The sequence below is a fragment of the Babylonia areolata genome, chromosome 6 (genome assembly GCF_041734735.1).
Source record: "Babylonia areolata isolate BAREFJ2019XMU chromosome 6, ASM4173473v1, whole genome shotgun sequence".
NCBI classification, from domain to species: Eukaryota; Metazoa; Mollusca; class Gastropoda; order Neogastropoda; family Buccinidae; genus Babylonia; species Babylonia areolata.
This window is the reverse complement of record NC_134881.1, coordinates 15,077,197-15,086,250: the sequence shown is the minus strand read 5'-3', so window position 1 is coordinate 15,086,250 and position 9,054 is coordinate 15,077,197. Positions and strand designations below refer to the sequence as shown.

Genomic DNA, 9,054 nt, shown 5'->3' with positions numbered 1-9,054 from the left:
ACCATAACATACCCAGCATGCACACCCCCGAAAACGGAGTATGGCTGCCTACATGGCGGGGTAAAAACGGTCATACACGTAACAGCCCACTCGTGTGCATACGAGTGAACGTGGGAGTTGCAGCCCACGAACGAAGAAGAAGAAGAAGAAGAAGACCACTGATAACTGACCTATGCTGACCACCATCAGAGTTCAGCTTGCATCACTTTGTGACGGTTATGCAATGTTGGGACGTCTTGGCAGGGTTTGACTATTAACTGACCACTAATGACAACTGCTGACCACTACTGACCACAGCGCCGCAAAAATGTTCAGATTGCGTTGCATGTTTTGTCACGTTTGTGCATCATTATGACGTCCTGACCACTACAGACCACCAATGATCGCTGCATGACCACTGTTGACTTCTGACCATTACTGACCACTGCCGAGAGACCGTAGAAACGATAGACTGACAACACTGCAGAATGGACTGACAGGAAAACAGCTTGCAGAGACCCTGGCTTTGACACACAGCAGACAGACGTGGAGGAAGCTGGTGAACAGTTCTGTGTGGCGCCACAGCAACTCTTCACGCAGAAGAAGAAGAAGAAGAGGAGGAGGAGGAAGAAGAAGAAGGAGAAGAAGACGAAGAAGGAGAAGAAGAAGGAGAAGGAGGAGGAGAAGAAGAAGAGGAAGAAGGAGGAGAAAAAGAAGAAGAGGAAGAAGGAGAATAGGAAGAAGGAGAAGAGGAAGGAGAAGAAGGAGAAGACGAAGAAGACGAAGAAGAGGAAGGAGAAGAAGAAGAAGAAGAAGAGGAAGAAGAAGGAGAAGAGGAAGAAGAAGAATAGGGAGAAGGAGAAGAGGAAGGAGAAGAAGGAGAAGGAGAACTGGAAGAAGGAGGAGGAGAAGAAGAAGAAAGAAGAGGAAGAAGAAGGAGAAGAAGAGGAGGAAGAAGAAGGAGAAAAAGAAGGAGAAGAAGAAGAGGAAGAAGGAGAATAGGGAGAAGGAGAAGAGGAAGGAGAAGAAGAAGGAGAAGAAGAAGAAGACGAAGGAGAAGAAGGAGAAGAAGAAGGAGAGGAAGAAGAGGAAGAAGGAGAATAGGAAGAAGGAGAAGAGGAAGAGGAAGGAGAAGGGGAAGAAGAAGAAGGAGAACGGGAAGAAGGAGGAGGAGAAGAAGAAGAAGAAGGAGAGGAAGAAGGAGAAGAGGAAGGAGAAGAAGAAGAAGGAGAAGGGGAAGAAGAAGAAGGAGAAGGGGAAGAAGAAGAAGAAGAAGGGGAAGAAGAAGAAGGAGAAGGGGAAGAAGAAGAAGAAGAAGGGGAAGAAGGAGGAGAAGAAGAGGAAGAAGAAGAAGAAGTGATTAATCAAGGAATCACCGTCTATTCGTGTAAGTGTCACCCATCGACATCGGAAAACCTTCCAGCAGTGTACAAGACATGCTGGAGACCCTTCAGTGGTCCTCCCTCACAGAGCGAAGGAGCAGGGCCGGCGCGGCTGATGAACTTTTATAAATTCCACAACGGAAGCCTCATCATCAACACGTGCCACAAACCCTCCCAGAACCCCTCTGCACCCAAACTGAGGCACCCGACGGTCGCATCCAGCAACGTATCGTCCTCCCAACTGCAGGACTCTATGCAGACAGAAGTCCTTCTTCCCCAGGACAATAACCCTCCCCTCCCACCCCCCACTCCCCACCCCACCCCTCACTTTTTCTTTTTTTTAAAAAATTTTCTTATTTTCTCTCTTTTCTTCTTCGTGCGACTGCACGTCTCGAGGATGTGGGCCCGTTTTTCCAGTGTGTTTCCATGTACCCAAACAGGGTTTCTCGGATTAAAATGATTTAGAACCTTTGAACCTTTAAAAACAGCCTTCCTGCTGAGGTTGCCCTCAGCCGACCCACCCTCAGTGGAAGGCTTCAAGTCGCAAATCTGATCCCCCCCCCCCCCACCAAACCCCTACCCACCCCCATCCCCCCAGCACCCCCGGATCCGGCAAACTGTACCACAAGTGACTTCAAACAACAGTTAACTCACTCAGTACGGCCAGTCCTCTCTTCTCCTCTACACAGACCCCTCGGATGTCCAGTGGGTGTCTGAATGACCCAACCTTTAGCTTCCGTCGTCAGAATTGTGGTATTCTTTGTCAACATTCACGTCTTCAGTATAAGAGCCTTCCGCTTGCAATATTTTGATGATGGTAATTGGAGTGAAACGCTGTTAACGTCGTCTCTTTTGCCGTTCGTATGGAGAGAGTTAAACCCTCCCCCCTAAAAATCGACAGAATCTTCACAATGATGAAGGCTTTAGAGAAGGGAAAGGGGAAAGAAGAATGTGTCGTCACGCGGGCGAAGAAAACGGATAAAGGAAGAACTGAAGCGCATCGGGCACTGGATGGGGTGGATACAGTAGGGGGTGGGGGTGCGCAGTGTCGGAAAGGGGGTGTGGGGGAGGCACCGCAGAAGGGCAGAGCCACAGAGAGAGAGAGACAAGACAAGACAAGACAAGACAAAGATTTTAATGTCCATTCAGTGTTACAACGCCCTTCAGACAAGGGGGCAAGAAACAACACGCATTCTTGTGAACACCTCAAATTATTTGCATGGTCATTTGAACAATAAACACCGACGCGCACGCACGCTTTCATGCAGAAACAAATTCATTCACGCACGGCACGCTCACTCTCGCGCAAGGTCGCCGCGAACGCCAAGTCGCAACCATCCCTGTCTAACCCCCCACCCCCACCCCCTCACTCCCCCAATCCACTCCCCTCCACCCTTGATTGTCACACACACACACACACACACACACACACCTCACTCACACATCCCACATACCCACCCATCCTCCTCACCCACAATCACACACACACGCACACATACACGCGCGCGGGCACGCGAAAGAGAGAGAGAGAGAGAGAGAGAGAACGGAACGGAATGGTTTATTCACATATAGGCCTCAGCCCCACGTGAAGGGGTACACATGAACATTGTGCAAACAAGTATAAATACGGATAACAAAACATATAATCATATTCATTTCACGAAACAGCAATTTCTCTGTGTTTGAAAGCCTTATACAAAAACAAAGAAAAATCACGAACTTCCTTACTATTGCTAGACGACATAAGTAGACTTAATCTAAACAGGGAGGGGTATTTGTAATATTTTGGTTTTATAAACATTTCACGAATATTTGTAAGTGCCGGACAACAAAGGACAAAATGCACCTCATTTTCTTGGGATTCATTACATAATGGACAGACTAACTCTTTTTCACTAAACGATTTGTACCTTGAGCGATGCGTTGTCAATTCAGATATTCCTAATCTAAACTTCGTTGTAATAAATTTCAAGTGTCTATCTATATCTAGCAGCAAATAATGTTTTAAATCATGTACACTGCAGAACGTTCTATACATATCAAATCTATTGCTAGTGTGAATGTGATTATACCACGTTTGCCATCTACAATCGATCAGCCTTTGGCGGAAAACAGATACAAAACCATTAACACAACCAACGCCCTGTTCCATCCACACAAAGCCAAATCCATATTCAAACAAACAAAGACGAACCTTAGTTACCCAGTTTTTCTTTCCCTTATTATCTAAATCATACAACATTTTATAAGCCTTAAACGGTATTCTGTTATCTTCCATTCGTACAATTTTAAGCCAGTAGCGAATACAGTTCACAATAGAGTTTATATATATTGGATAACGATTTGTTTCACCATAAACAAGGTCGTTTGGCGTTCGCATATCGACTCCTAAAAATTTCTTTAAAGCCATTAAATGAACTGATTCACAATGAAAAACAGAATTATCAACCCCCCATAACTCAGATCCATATTGCACTACTGGTTGTATTTGGCAGTCAAAAAGCTTAATGAATAAATGAAATGAATTATTGTTTAACGTATATAATCTTTTCATAACACATATCAGAGCACCTTTTGCTTTACTTGCAAGTTCCTTGCAAGCAGCACCAAAACTTAAGCGTGTTGAAAATATAATTCCTAAATATTTATATACATTAACAACAGGTAATGTAGCACCATCATAAAACGACCGTTCTCTTACACTTAAATATCCACCTTTCCGAAATACTATGATGTTACTTTTAGACATATTTACCTTTAGTTGAAGAGATGTTGTTGCACGCTGTAGACTATTTAATTGTGTTTGTAGGCCTATAACTGTCTCTGAAATCAAAATGACATCGTCGGATAACAAAAGAATAAATAATTCAAAAGCATCAAGTGAAAGCATAGCGCCATGAGAGAGAGAGAGAGAGAGAGAGAGAGAGAGAGAGAGAGAGAGAGAGAGAGAGAGAGAGAGAGAGATTTATTCATTGCAAGCCATGGCCCCAAATATATGGATGTGTGAATTACACACAACATAAAGAGTGACATATAATGTCATTGAACGGAACACAGAGACAGAGAGAGAGAGAGAGAGAGAGAGAGAGAGAGAGAGAGAGAGAGAGAGAGAGAGAGATTCATTGCAAGCCATGGCCCCAAATATATGGATGTGTGAATTACGCACAACATAAAGAGTGACATATAATGTCATTGAACGGAACAGAGAGAGAGAGAGAGAGAGAAGTACGCATTGATTATAACTAACGGTAGTAGACCTAAATTTACGAAGTAGCTATTTCTCCAAACTTAAAAGCATTGTACAAGTACAGAGAGAAATTACGCACAACAACAGCATCAGAACTTGACAACAACAGAGTCAACTTGAACACACGGGGCTATTGGTTTAAACATTTTTAATATCAAGAAACAAGGTGCAATACAGCGTTCAATTAAGAAGACTTGAGCAACAACAAGCATGAGCTTATATCGTGCTCGTTCATATGTAACAAGCAATACACAAACGCAATGGCGAAAATACACACATTATTTGACAATGAAAAGAAGGCTGAAGTGCAAGACAAAACTAAACTAAACAAGAAAAACAACAACAACAAAAAAACCAACAACAAAAAACAACAACACCCAAACTACTATTACCGCAACTACCACTGACAACAACAACAATGAAAATATTAATGATAATACTAATACTGACATGGTAGCAACAATAATAACACACTGGAAAGTGAACATCACCTAAGGAGTAATGTAATGGGGGAGGGAGAGAGAGAGAGAGAGAGATTACAGAGTGAAACTGGGGCCATTCGTCAAAATAACTGTTCACTAGGCCTATAACTGCAAAGAATATTTCATTGTGAATCTTTTAAGACACGGGGCTATTCTTAGTATTTAGATCGGATGAATCTCTTAACGTAAAACTCAGTGCATCACCACAGAGGACAAAATGTACCTCATCTTCTTTTGGCATCATGCATAATGGACACAGTATATCAGATTCCTTAAATGTTTTATACATCAGGCGATGAAAGTCAGTCCACACACACTGAAAGTCAGATCAGTAATACGGAATCTAAATTTTGTTGTGATACACCTGAGGTGTCTAGTCAATATTCAGCAACAGATAAGGTTTCGGCAAATCATGATTACTGGATAATGTTTTATAAAAACCAAACCTTTCATTTGTACAGAGAGAGAGACAGAGAGAGAGAGAGAGAGACAGAGATACAGAGAGAGACTCAGAGACAGAGACAGAGAGACAGGCAGAGACAGAGAGGGACAGCCAGCCAGCCAGCCAGCCAGCCAGAGAGGGTGACTGAGGGAGAGTGGGGATGGGGGGGACGGAGGGGAGGTGGGAGGGGGGGGGGGCTAGACTTCACAACACTTTCTCCACCCAAGCAGCAGCACTAACACACTCTGTGTTACTGAGTGTTCCTCAGAAAGTGATGAGTCATTCTTTCTCGGAAAGTGGTTATCAGCCAACACGCATCAGCAGTAAGGCATAGGATGGGAATGAATGAATCTTTATTTTCCAACGGTGAAGATATTAGCACTTACATATCTGCCGTTGTTCTAGGAGACACACAAACATATAGGCTACGCATTAAATGTTGTTATACTCAATACATGTATAATGTTTAACACAGCGTCAAACTGAGAGACACAACATCACTCACATCCCAGTGTACGAAACAGAAGCGAGTAACACACTACACTACAGTACACACACACACACACACACACACATGCACGGGTGTATCCGGCTTAGAATGTATGATAACCGTAACCGAAACGAATACAGTTAATCTGAAAAACAAACACACAAAAGTCAACACTGACAAGATCTCTTGAAGCACTGCCCGGTATGATCTTTTCAGACTGTGATGAAAAAGCAGTGGCATCTAATTACCAACTGCAGCACATGCCTCATTCATATCATGTCTCCCGAAGAAACACACACACACACACACACACACACACACACACACACACACACATTGTCTACCAGAGAGAAAAAAAATGTTGAATACACACAGGGCGTCGGTGTATCCTTAGAATATACCATAACCGACACAAATGTGAAAAACAAACATACAAAAAAGTCCAGTTTTACCTATAGACTGCTGAAAATTGTCAAGTCTGATGATAAACTGATGAAAGACAGATTGTTCCTCTCCTTCAGTTTCGTCTCCAATTTTGTGTTTACTTTAAAACTTTCTAAACATTTTAAAAAGCAAAGACATCCCCCCTAAAAAAAAAAAAAAAAAAAAAAAATAAATCACAAACTTCATTATCCTGGATAACATTTCGTTGTGAGTAGTCAGTCAATTGAAAACTGAAACTCACACATTTACATGTCACGCAGACACCCCTTCCCATTTACAGTGCTTTTTGCTCCCCTCTCATGTGCATGCACATAACATTACTTTTCCCAATTCACTTCTTTCACACACACACACACACACACACACACACACACACACACACACATGCACACACAGAGAGTACACATACAGTGACACTCACACACACACACACACACACACACACACACAACACAACACAACACAATCACACACAACACAATCACACACACAAACCCAGAGTATACATACAGTGACACTCGCACACATGCACTCACACACTGTCATTGTCTCTCTCTCTCTCACACACACACACACACACACACAGAACATATACTGTGACACAAACACACACACACACACACACACATGCACGCAAAATACTCAGTCACACACACACACAAAAGTAAAACAAAACAAAACACACAACACACACACACAAAACACACGCACACAAAAACACCCACTCACACACTAAACACAATGACACCCACCCACCCACAGAACACATACAGTGACACACACACACACACACACACACACACCGACACAATCACACACACACACACACACACACACACACACACACACACACAACCCACCCACTCACACACACCCTCACACACAGCGGGAATGATTTATAAAAGAACAAAGAATTTAGCAGGCACTTACCACTGAAGAAAAGGTTGAACACTGTAGGTTAGCAAATTATATTCGATTAGCTGCAACAGTCTGTCTCAGTGAATATCTGTTTGTTATCAAAATAAACTAAGCGTTGCTTCAATGCCCAGTTTAAAACACCAGGCTGTCTACTTGTTTCCTCTGTCTGCAGCAGCCTCAGGACTTGGAGGGTAGTGAAAGAATGAAGAGAAAAAAAAAGAACGAACACCATTATCACACACACACACACACACGGGCGCAATAGCCGAGTGGTTTATGCGTTGGACTTTCAGTGATCTAAGGGTCCCGGGTTCGAATCACGGTAACGGCGCCTGGTGGGTAAAGAATGAAGATTTTTCCGATCTCCCACTGGTCAACATATGTGCAGACTGGACCTGCTAGTGCCTGAACCCCCTTCATGCGCACGCAGAAGACTGATCAAATACGCACGTTAAAGATCCTGTAACCCATGTCAGTGTTCGGTGGGTTATGGAGACACGAAAATACCCAGCATGCATTAACCACGACAGAGTCATCAGCAAGTCGATGTTGGTCGTGTAACGGAAAATGTTAGTAATGGTCAAAGTTATGACCGCTGAACATTAATGGAAGAAGAACACACCACACACACACACACACACACACACACACACACATCATCATCATCATCATCCACACATGATGCACACAAGCATAAATACACAACAAGAACAAACCAACCAAAACGAAACCAACAACCACCAAAGAACAAAAAACAAAAACAACTGAAAGTGAAACAAAATAAAAACCACCACCCACTCTCACACTCACCACTGACTGCGAGCACACCCCATCGCCTCATAGCAGCAGCAACAACAACAACAGCATCGATCGAACTGACACAATGACATCCATTCACATCCCGAATACATTTTCATGAAAACGCGATGTTCGCACTCACCGACTTGGACTCGAAGCAGACACTGATGAAATCGTTCCCGGCTCAACCGTCTTGCACTGGGTCAGTAATAATTATTATTACGGGTGAAACTCGCCGATCCGCTCTGTCGTCAAAACAAAGTGCTACACTTGGTCTGGATTTTATCATTAAACGACTGCAACCGACTCTTAACGTTTTGCTAAAAACTGCTTGCCAGAATCTGTGTCTGCCATTGACGATTTCCCAGTCAGTCTGGGGAAGTCAGATCTGACGGCAATGTTTTCTTGCAGGTCTGGTTTTCCTTGGCTTTATAACATTGTATTCCCAACTTGGACTCGGCCAGAAAGTGGACTTTCCCGTTTGTTTAGGTTTCGATTAAAAAGAAGAAGAAAAAAATCTCCACGTCTAATTGAAAGCTTAATGGTGCAAACGATACCAGACTTTCTTGAACTGTTAATGTATATATTGTAATACGCTCAGTTTTACTACAACAGTGAACAAATTGCAAAGTCGACCAGAATGAATAAATTTGGCAATGTTTCAACGGGAATTCCCAAAATAACTAATCCGTGAATCGTTCTTCAGTTTGGCGTCTTTTCACTATCAGTGATATTAGACGTTAATCCGTGAATGTGTGTGTGGATGCGTGCTCTATTTTTGCTTGCATGCTTTCTTCTGTTTACAGGATGATTATGTCATTTTCTCGTTCGTCAGATGGACACCCCAGTCTCCGCGATGAAGGCTGTTTTGA

General features: G+C 43.1%; 1 protein-coding gene across 3 annotated transcripts in view; it reads right to left on the bottom strand.

The window, feature by feature from the left end:
• Positions 1-8,671, bottom strand: part of LOC143282772 (uncharacterized) — a 35,108-nt gene extending 26,437 nt beyond the window's left edge. The window contains exons 1-2 of one of the 3 annotated variants that reach the window (XR_013055299.1): positions 8,325-8,671; positions 4,117-4,184 (exon numbers count right to left, since the gene is read on the bottom strand). The gene's annotated coding sequence lies outside the window, so the exon portion shown is untranslated. The other 2 variants (XR_013055300.1, XM_076588536.1) reach the window with 2 other exon arrangements.
• Positions 8,672-9,054: the final 383 nt, after the last annotated feature.